We start from the raw sequence: 8,028 nt of genomic DNA on the forward strand, positions 1-8,028 counted from the left end.
TGTGCAAACACCTCTTCACCCACCGTCACGGAACATCCCTCCTGAGGGTCTGCACAGGTATAACCCACCACTGCCTTGGGAAATACCTTTGCCCATGGATCAGCCAGGACTGTTGAATTTTGCCATACACATGCTTTTCCTTGTCCAATCAGCATTTGATACCTTTACAAGCTGATTGGAGAAGCAGGCAATGCATATTTTAATAAATATTCTAGATTGTACCAATGCAACCTCATGGAACACATTTAAGTAGGGGAAAACATGTACTCTGCATTATTGCTTCCTTATAAATCAGTGCAATAAGAGGACCGCAGACTTGCTCCTTTGAATAGTGTTCCTTAAGTGCTTGAGCTACAGTTCCAAAAGCTTGATGCATAGATTTAACTCTCCCCACATGCATATGCTCTGTGTTTTAACACAGAACTCGTTTCTCCAATGGATTATTTTCTGGTCAGAGATAGCTCTGTGTATGAGGGAAGGTCACTGGTTTGGCAGTCCTTAAGCTTCATTCAGTTTAACCCACCAGCCTCAAACCTGAATTTTCTGGTTTGTTCAACACCCGATTGGGCTGGAGGTGGAGCTATATGGGCACCCGCCTGTGAAACGATGGCATTTTTCTTCCCCAGCTGAGACAAGACATTCCTCTTCCCCGAACAGCAAACGCAAACCCTTTCACGCTGCCACCCTCTGGCAAAAAATGCATTTGCAATATTCATGACAGCCATTTTTGTCCTGTGGCATGTTCAGTCCTAGAGGAATAGTGTCAGTGTTTTCCTAGTTATTGAAATTCTTTTCTCAAAAAAAGTGCTGGAAGCTAAGGAACAGATCCAGCAAGTTTGACCAAAGCAGACAGAAGAGGGGTGTGCCCATCCATCCAAGGTTTCTTGTGGCCAGTGCTGGGCTGCCCAGTTCAAGAGAGACAGGGAACTACTGGAGAGAGTCCAGTGGAGGCTACAAAGATGCTGAGGGGACTGAAGCATCTCTGTGCCGAGGAAAGGCTGCAAGACCTGGGTCTGTTTAGCCTGGAGAAGAGAAGGCTGAGAGGGGAACTGGTCAATGTCTCATCAATACCTAAAGAGTGGGGTCAGGAGGATGGGGCCAGACTCTTCTCAGTGGTGCCCAGTGAGAAAACGAGAGTCAACAGGCACAAACTGGAACACAGTCAGTTCCACCTGAACATGAGGAAAAACTTCTTTCCTGTGAGGGTGACGGAGTCCTGGCACAGGCTGCCCGGAGATGTTGTGGAGTCTCCTTCTGTGGAGAGATTCCAAACACCCCTGGACGCCATCCTGGGCACCCTGCTCTAGCAGGGGGTTGGACTGAATGATCCCTAGAGGTCCCTTCCAACCAACAGCCGTCTGTGATTCTGTGATACAGCTTTCTCTATACAGACATAACACATTTATTACAGGATATCTAAGCCACCACTATCAGAATGGATGCTTTGCAAGCTCAGAAGTTACAGAAAACAACATTCAAAGCAGGAGGTTCATACAGTAAGGGGTTTGCTCTGAGGATGTCTGACCAGACATCCAGCCTGGATGTAGATGACTGATCCTGTCTGGGGGCGTCTGTCCTGCGCAAGAATGAGAAGCCACTCAGTTGGGACAGTCTTGAATTTGCTATGAACTGTGGCACTTGCACGGCTACCCGCACTAGGCGATGCTGTGGCCAGCTGGCACTGCTGGCTGGTGAACAAGGAGAGCATTTCCTCAATCACAGACCACTAAGCAACAGGGTTTTGCTGTAGGGCCAGCTACAGCAAACATACAGTAAGCAATATTACACCACCCTCAACAGCACCACTTGCTTTAAATGAGCTTAAATACATGAACCAGCAGTGGGGCTGACAGCTGACAAGCATGACACTGCATAGATGTTATGTCAGCACAAAACCAGTCTTTTCCTCCCAGCTGAAGAGCACTGGGGGAAAATAAGAGCTTCATATGAAACCAGTTCCAGTGAGCCCCTCCAGGTGAGAGCTCCTGTGTGCAGCCCCAGGCAGTCACTGGCCCTACCATGCTGTGTCATGTCTAGCACAGTGGCAAACATATTTCAGGCAGCTGCGCTGCCTAGAAGTGCTTCTGAGGAAGCTGAGGGCAAGTAAAGCAGAAGAGAAGGAAACAAGGTAAATACAGAGCAGTTTATTTGCATTAAAATGGGGAAGTCCATGGCTTTGCCAGAAGAGCTCTGGAAAGCTCGTTTCCATCTGGACATCGTGTATCACTTTGTGATGAGAGATCCCCACTGGATATCTCCAGATACCTCTGGATCTCCCTGAGCAGCCACAAAAATCTTACAGCCATTTCAGCCTCCGCCCTCTCAAACCCATTATCCACCAAGGAGAACATGAAACTTGCAGCAGCTACTGAAGTCCATATCTTTCAGCTCAGAGGCTATTCCAGAGAGGTTTCCAGAAGCCTGCCCAGTGGCTCAGGTAAGGAAAGCAGCTACATTTCACAACTTGCTTCACCTCCTAAATATTGGCAGCTCACACACTTACAAGGCCATGAGAGATTCATACTTTTTTTAACGCTATAAGGTCTTCCTGAAGGGCTGCACAAAACCATTTGTGCTGATCTAGGAGTAGCAATGAAAAAACACACCTTCCAAGTGGTGAAAAAAGGCAACATAACAGACATTCAGGTGCCAAAAAACACCTCCTTTTTTTTTCCTTTAGAAAAACTCAGGCTGAAGCAAGGTTTAGCTTTGTCCCACAGGTATCTGAGGCTTGAGGACTAAATGCTCCATGTCCTTACAATCCCTTTAATTGTCCCAGCTTACCTGATCAAGAACGTGCTTCTTGAAATACTGGGCCTTATGGTCATGTATAAGGGTTTGAAAACACAAGGTCCTTTGAGTTGGTCTAATAAGGGCCCTGATAATGATGTTTTCCAAAACACCAAAAGCTGTTTGACAACTGCACTTCTTTAATACAAGGAAATTTCCATCCATGTAGAAGAGCAATAGCAATAACTAAGGGAAAAAATACATAGAAAGAAGCTTAATAATAATAATAATAATCATGTCTTTCTGTTTAGCGCTCTCCCTTTGAATCTAAATCTGGACACTTCCCAGTCCTCTCCTACTTCCTCTGCCCAGGAGGAAGGAAAATTAAGTCTACATAGCCATATTCTTTTCTGAGGAGTATTTTTTAAAGATCCAGTGGTAATATGATGTTATCACAGCACAAAATAGAAACCTGATGCCAGTCACACTTTCTTTGAAACCACTGTTACAGCTACTCACATTAGGATCCTAACAGCCTGAGATAAAAACAAAACCAGAATGCAGAGCCAGATGCCTGCTCCCACATTAGGGGCTGCTTCGATCACAAGGAATAGGGTAAACTAACCCTAGGTAATCAGAGGCAAAGTCATTGTTGTCCAACCATCATGAGACACCACTGAATCGGGGCTTTCTGAATTTCCTGTCCAGCTTGCGAGGAATTTAGCAGGTGTACAGTTACCTTCTGAGATACTTCAGGCATCTCGATCTCAAAGACAGACCGCACTCAAGCGATACAGTGTTTCTGATTCTAAAAATAAGGCTTTATTTCCAGAGGGAATCCTCTCACATGTACCTGGGTGCAGAGCTCCTCTCTCTGACAAAGAAAGCCTTGTACAACAGCACAAAATAATGCAGAGCCCCAGTCAGCTGAGTTACTAACTGCACAGAATACATGCCATTAAGACTGAACCCAGCAATAAATTTCACCTCAGATATAGGAACCTGTACAGAGGTTCCCAGTCTAATTCAAGACCAGTCTCACTTTTCAGGGTTGGAAGTATGGCCTCATGCCAGCTTCCATGTACCCGGATTAGTAAATAGCACCATGCCCAAAGCCCACCGGGGTCCGTAACAGCACACATACGCTGCTATCCACAGAAAAGCAATCGAGGCATTCAGGATCAACCCACGTGTTACAGAAAGAACAGACACACACTAATCAGATGGTGTGGTCCCAAAAGGCTTATGAAAAGGGAGCGTGTAGTGAGTGCTGTCTCATTAACTCTTGGGTCTCCCGCTGCCTAAATCCAGCAGCAATCTGTTGGCACTGCTCTCCTGACACCTTAAGGCTGTGAACCTTGGGAAGCTGGCAGGAAGAGGCTGACGAGCAACTCCAGGAGCCTGGACCACTTTAAAGCCATGAGATGTATAATTTACCAAGTCAGAGTCACACTGTGACAGCAACATGTGCAGCCCCTTTGGCGCGGGTCTGGTGCAACAGAAGCAATTCACATTGTCCTTGGGGGAGAACAGAAACCCAGATGCCTGCCACCAAATCTCAATGCAGAGTCTAACTATTCGCCTGGCTTGAAGCTCATGTATGAACCCACTTGCAAATACGGCTTTCAGGCACTAGATAAAGCTAGGGCACTATCTGGGGAAGTGTGGACCTCCACACTTACAGTGTACAGCATCATCGGGCAAGTTCAGTTACATTCAAGAGCCAAAACCTTAATTTGGCGTTTGGGTCTGCTGCATTGGCTTTGGTGGTTTTCCCATTACTGTTGTGAACAGCGTCTGTGCTCCTATGTAATTAAGAGCAGCATAATGGCCTCTGAGTGGTTCTAATTTGCTAGGCTGATTTTTCATGCAAGTGAAAAAAAAATGTAACCAGACATTAGCAAGAGGCAGACCGCCACACACACTGCTGTGTGCTAGCAATCTTCTGTTTCTGCTCTGATCACAGATCTGAGATGATCAGCAAACTGCTTCCCTGCTTCAGCTGCAAAGTGTCGTCAGTAAACTCAACTCAGTTTAGTTTACATCCCACCTATTTCCAGTGCAGGATCAAGACCAGTTAGCTGGTTCAACATACAGTTTTAACACACGGCCTCACCTCACCAAAATAATCTATGAGGCAAGAACCAACTGATAGCAAGCTCAGAAAAAAATTTACATTAAAGTATGTATTTTCTCCCTATATTTTTGATGAAAATTGCTTAAATAATGGGATTCCTTTGCATTGCAATATGAGCCTGTCCTCTGACAGTAAAAGACCATGAGTGTGGTCTAGCCACTGAGACAGCAGTACCATTATAACAAAGCGAGCCACAGCCAAATGTCCACAGATGTCAGATCTCCCACCTTTTGCCCCACAAAGGCAATTGCCTGGCACTGTCTAGTGTCTAATGCTGGCCCAGCCACTGTACCAATTCTTGCTTCCCCAGATTAAAGAAAAAAAGAAAATGAACTGATTCTATCTTCCAGTCCTCCTTCCTTTCCAGTGGCTATGCCAGTCCCCGCCAGGTACTCCACTCCTCATACAAATTCTGCCATGAGCATCTCTTCTTACTCTCCTTCCTGCTTGAACCTCTTTAACAAGCCATTCCTGTTTATGAGAATCTTTTCTATCTTTCTCCACTTTTTTTTCCCATCTCTTGTCCTTTCCTCCCTTTTTTCACTGTCAGAAGAAAAGAGTTTTCACCTAGAGTTAAGGCTCCTCCAGTGCAGCTGCATTTAACTGAGGATTTTGAATTCTGCAGGATGCTCCGGGTTGCTGTGCACAGCATACCAAACCAAGCCTTAAAAAAAGCTATAAGCAGGATGCTGACAGTAGTTTAAATTCAGAACCACGCACACGGACCTTACATACACATTCCTTCAAATAATTCACAGGTACTCGCTAATACAGCTGACGTTTCGATGCAGCAGTGCGATTTTTCTCTTAGTCTAGGGATGGAAAGCAGCTACCGCTGTGTGTTTATCTTTTGGCAAATGTTGGTTCCTGTAACTATCAAGCAAGTCTCTTTATAACTTCCCTGATAACAAGTACATTGTTTACAGCAAAAATTTGCACAGAGGAATTTAGCTCACATCCAAGGTCGGATTCTGGTAGATGTTTATTAGTACAACCAAAACCAGAAGGGATGTGCAGCAGGTAATTCTGGCTCTGTTTTAGTCTGGTATAAAACAAGCAATACAGAACTATATAGATTCTTAGAAGAAAGGTTTCATGTTCCCTATGAAAGTGAGTTTTATCTGTAAAAAATTAAGTAAAATGCCTGCTCAAATGCTTCCAGCTGCTTTTTTTTTTTTTTACCAAGGAAACAGATCTTCCAAGAAATTAAAGAAATGTGGCACCAGTCATTTAATTAGCTCAGCTGGTTTGGAAAACCCAGTTCTCATGGTCTTATACAACAGCCTGACAAGAAGCTCCTGTCCTGAGATGGAAACCCAGCGTTCATCAACAGAGGAACCCCAGGGGATGGACAAGATGACCTCCAGAGGTCCCTTCCAATCCCAACCAGTCTGAGATGGCTCATGGAGGGACTTAAAGATACTTTAATCAGTGAAGTAAACACCACATGCTCAAGGAAAGCAAAGTAAGGAATTTATTTGGGCTCTTCCTGGGAAGCAGGGCCTCAGCAAGTGTCACTCACTTGGTAAGGCAAATGCCATAACCATGAACATCTCCCCCTTCCTCCTGCTTTCCTTTAGCTCTTACTGCTAAGCGCAATGTTATATGGCATGGACTACCCCTTTGGCTGGTTCAGCTCCCTTGTCCCGTGTCTGCTCCCGCTTTCTCATCCACCCCACCATGCCAGAGGCGGAGTGAGAAAAAATCTTCACCAGTGTGCAAGCACAGCTCAGCAACTGCCCAAACACTGCTGTCCTATCGACACTGCATTGGTCACAAACTCAAAACAAAGCACCCTACAGAAAATTAACTGCATCCCATCCAGACCCAGTACAGCAAGACAGGAGTCATTACCTTCCTTTTACATCCTTCACACTTTTTTTTAAAAAAAACAATCTAGTCTTTCCATTTAATCTCTGAGCTTTCCAAATGAATATTGCACCACAGGCTCTGCAAACATTCCAGCCCAGGAAAAAAAACCAAAATCACTAAATATCTTTAGTGATCACCCTGCCACATTTGGGGGCTGCAAGACCACAGCCTGAGGGTAAGGGCACTGCCTTGCCGGGGTCCCCCTAGGTTCCTGGCCTGTCCCCCTGCTCTCTCTACACACCAGCAGAAGCTTTTCAACCTCGCTATGCTTCAGTTAGAGTTTCTTTTGTTTGAGCTGCCGTTTAGAAGAATTGCCTCAGACCATCCCTAAACGAAACACTTCTATGTGCCAAAGGCAGTCATGCGTGGCCTAAAGCACAGCTAAAGTATCATTTCCAAGAAACCCTGGTCCCTGCTGCCACCATCTCCACACATGTTGGTCAGAGGCTGATGGGCCAAAAGCTCAGGAGTGCTTCTTGAGAAGCTCTTCCCAGGAAGTAGTTTAGCTCCTGAAGGGAGCCCAGAGCAAGGCTGAATTAGCTCACATTCATGGGACAGTCTTACAGGATGAACCACAGAACTCTCTTGCTTGCAATAATCGATCTTGCCTGACAGCCACTCGGATGCAACAAGCCAATGAAATCCCCAGGGCAGTGCTCCTGGGTAGGTTCAGCTGTCAGGCAACCTGCCAGCCTAGCAGGGATTTGCTTTAATATCTTCCTATCCCACTAACGATAATGGTTGTGAAGCGCAGGGCTGGGCTCGGGGGTGGTTTCACGTGCCAGCCCCCCTGCCAGCCTAGCAGGGATTTGCTTTAATATCTTCCTATCCCACTAACGATAATGGTTGTGAAGCAAGAGGAGATGTGCCAGGGATGGCTCCAGCAGATTGAGTGCAAAGTCCGTCAAAGTACATTTGACAGCAGGCAACAACAGATCTTTCAGTCACTACAGTGAAATAGAGCCCTCTTCAACTTGATTTCTTCAGCCACCCAAAAACTTTAACTATAAATTCAACTCTACGCCCATCCTTTTCTGGAAGGCTGAATTCTCCTCTCCACCACAGACCAAACCTAAGCAAAATTAAACTCTGTTAGAGTAAAAATAGTCACAAAACTATCCTCCTCCAGCAAACTGCATCGCCATTAGGCTGCACCTTGAATACTGGGTTCATTTTTGGGCCCTTCACTCCAAGAAGGACATTGAGGTGCTGAAGCACATCCAAAGAAAAACAACGAAGCTGGTGAAGGGTCTGGAACACAAATCCTATGAGGAACAACTGAGGGAACT

The sequence above is a fragment of the Buceros rhinoceros genome, unplaced genomic scaffold, assembly GCF_000710305.1.
Source record: "Buceros rhinoceros silvestris isolate BGI_N320 unplaced genomic scaffold, ASM71030v1 scaffold1586, whole genome shotgun sequence".
Taxonomy (NCBI): Eukaryota; Metazoa; Chordata; class Aves; order Bucerotiformes; family Bucerotidae; genus Buceros; species Buceros rhinoceros.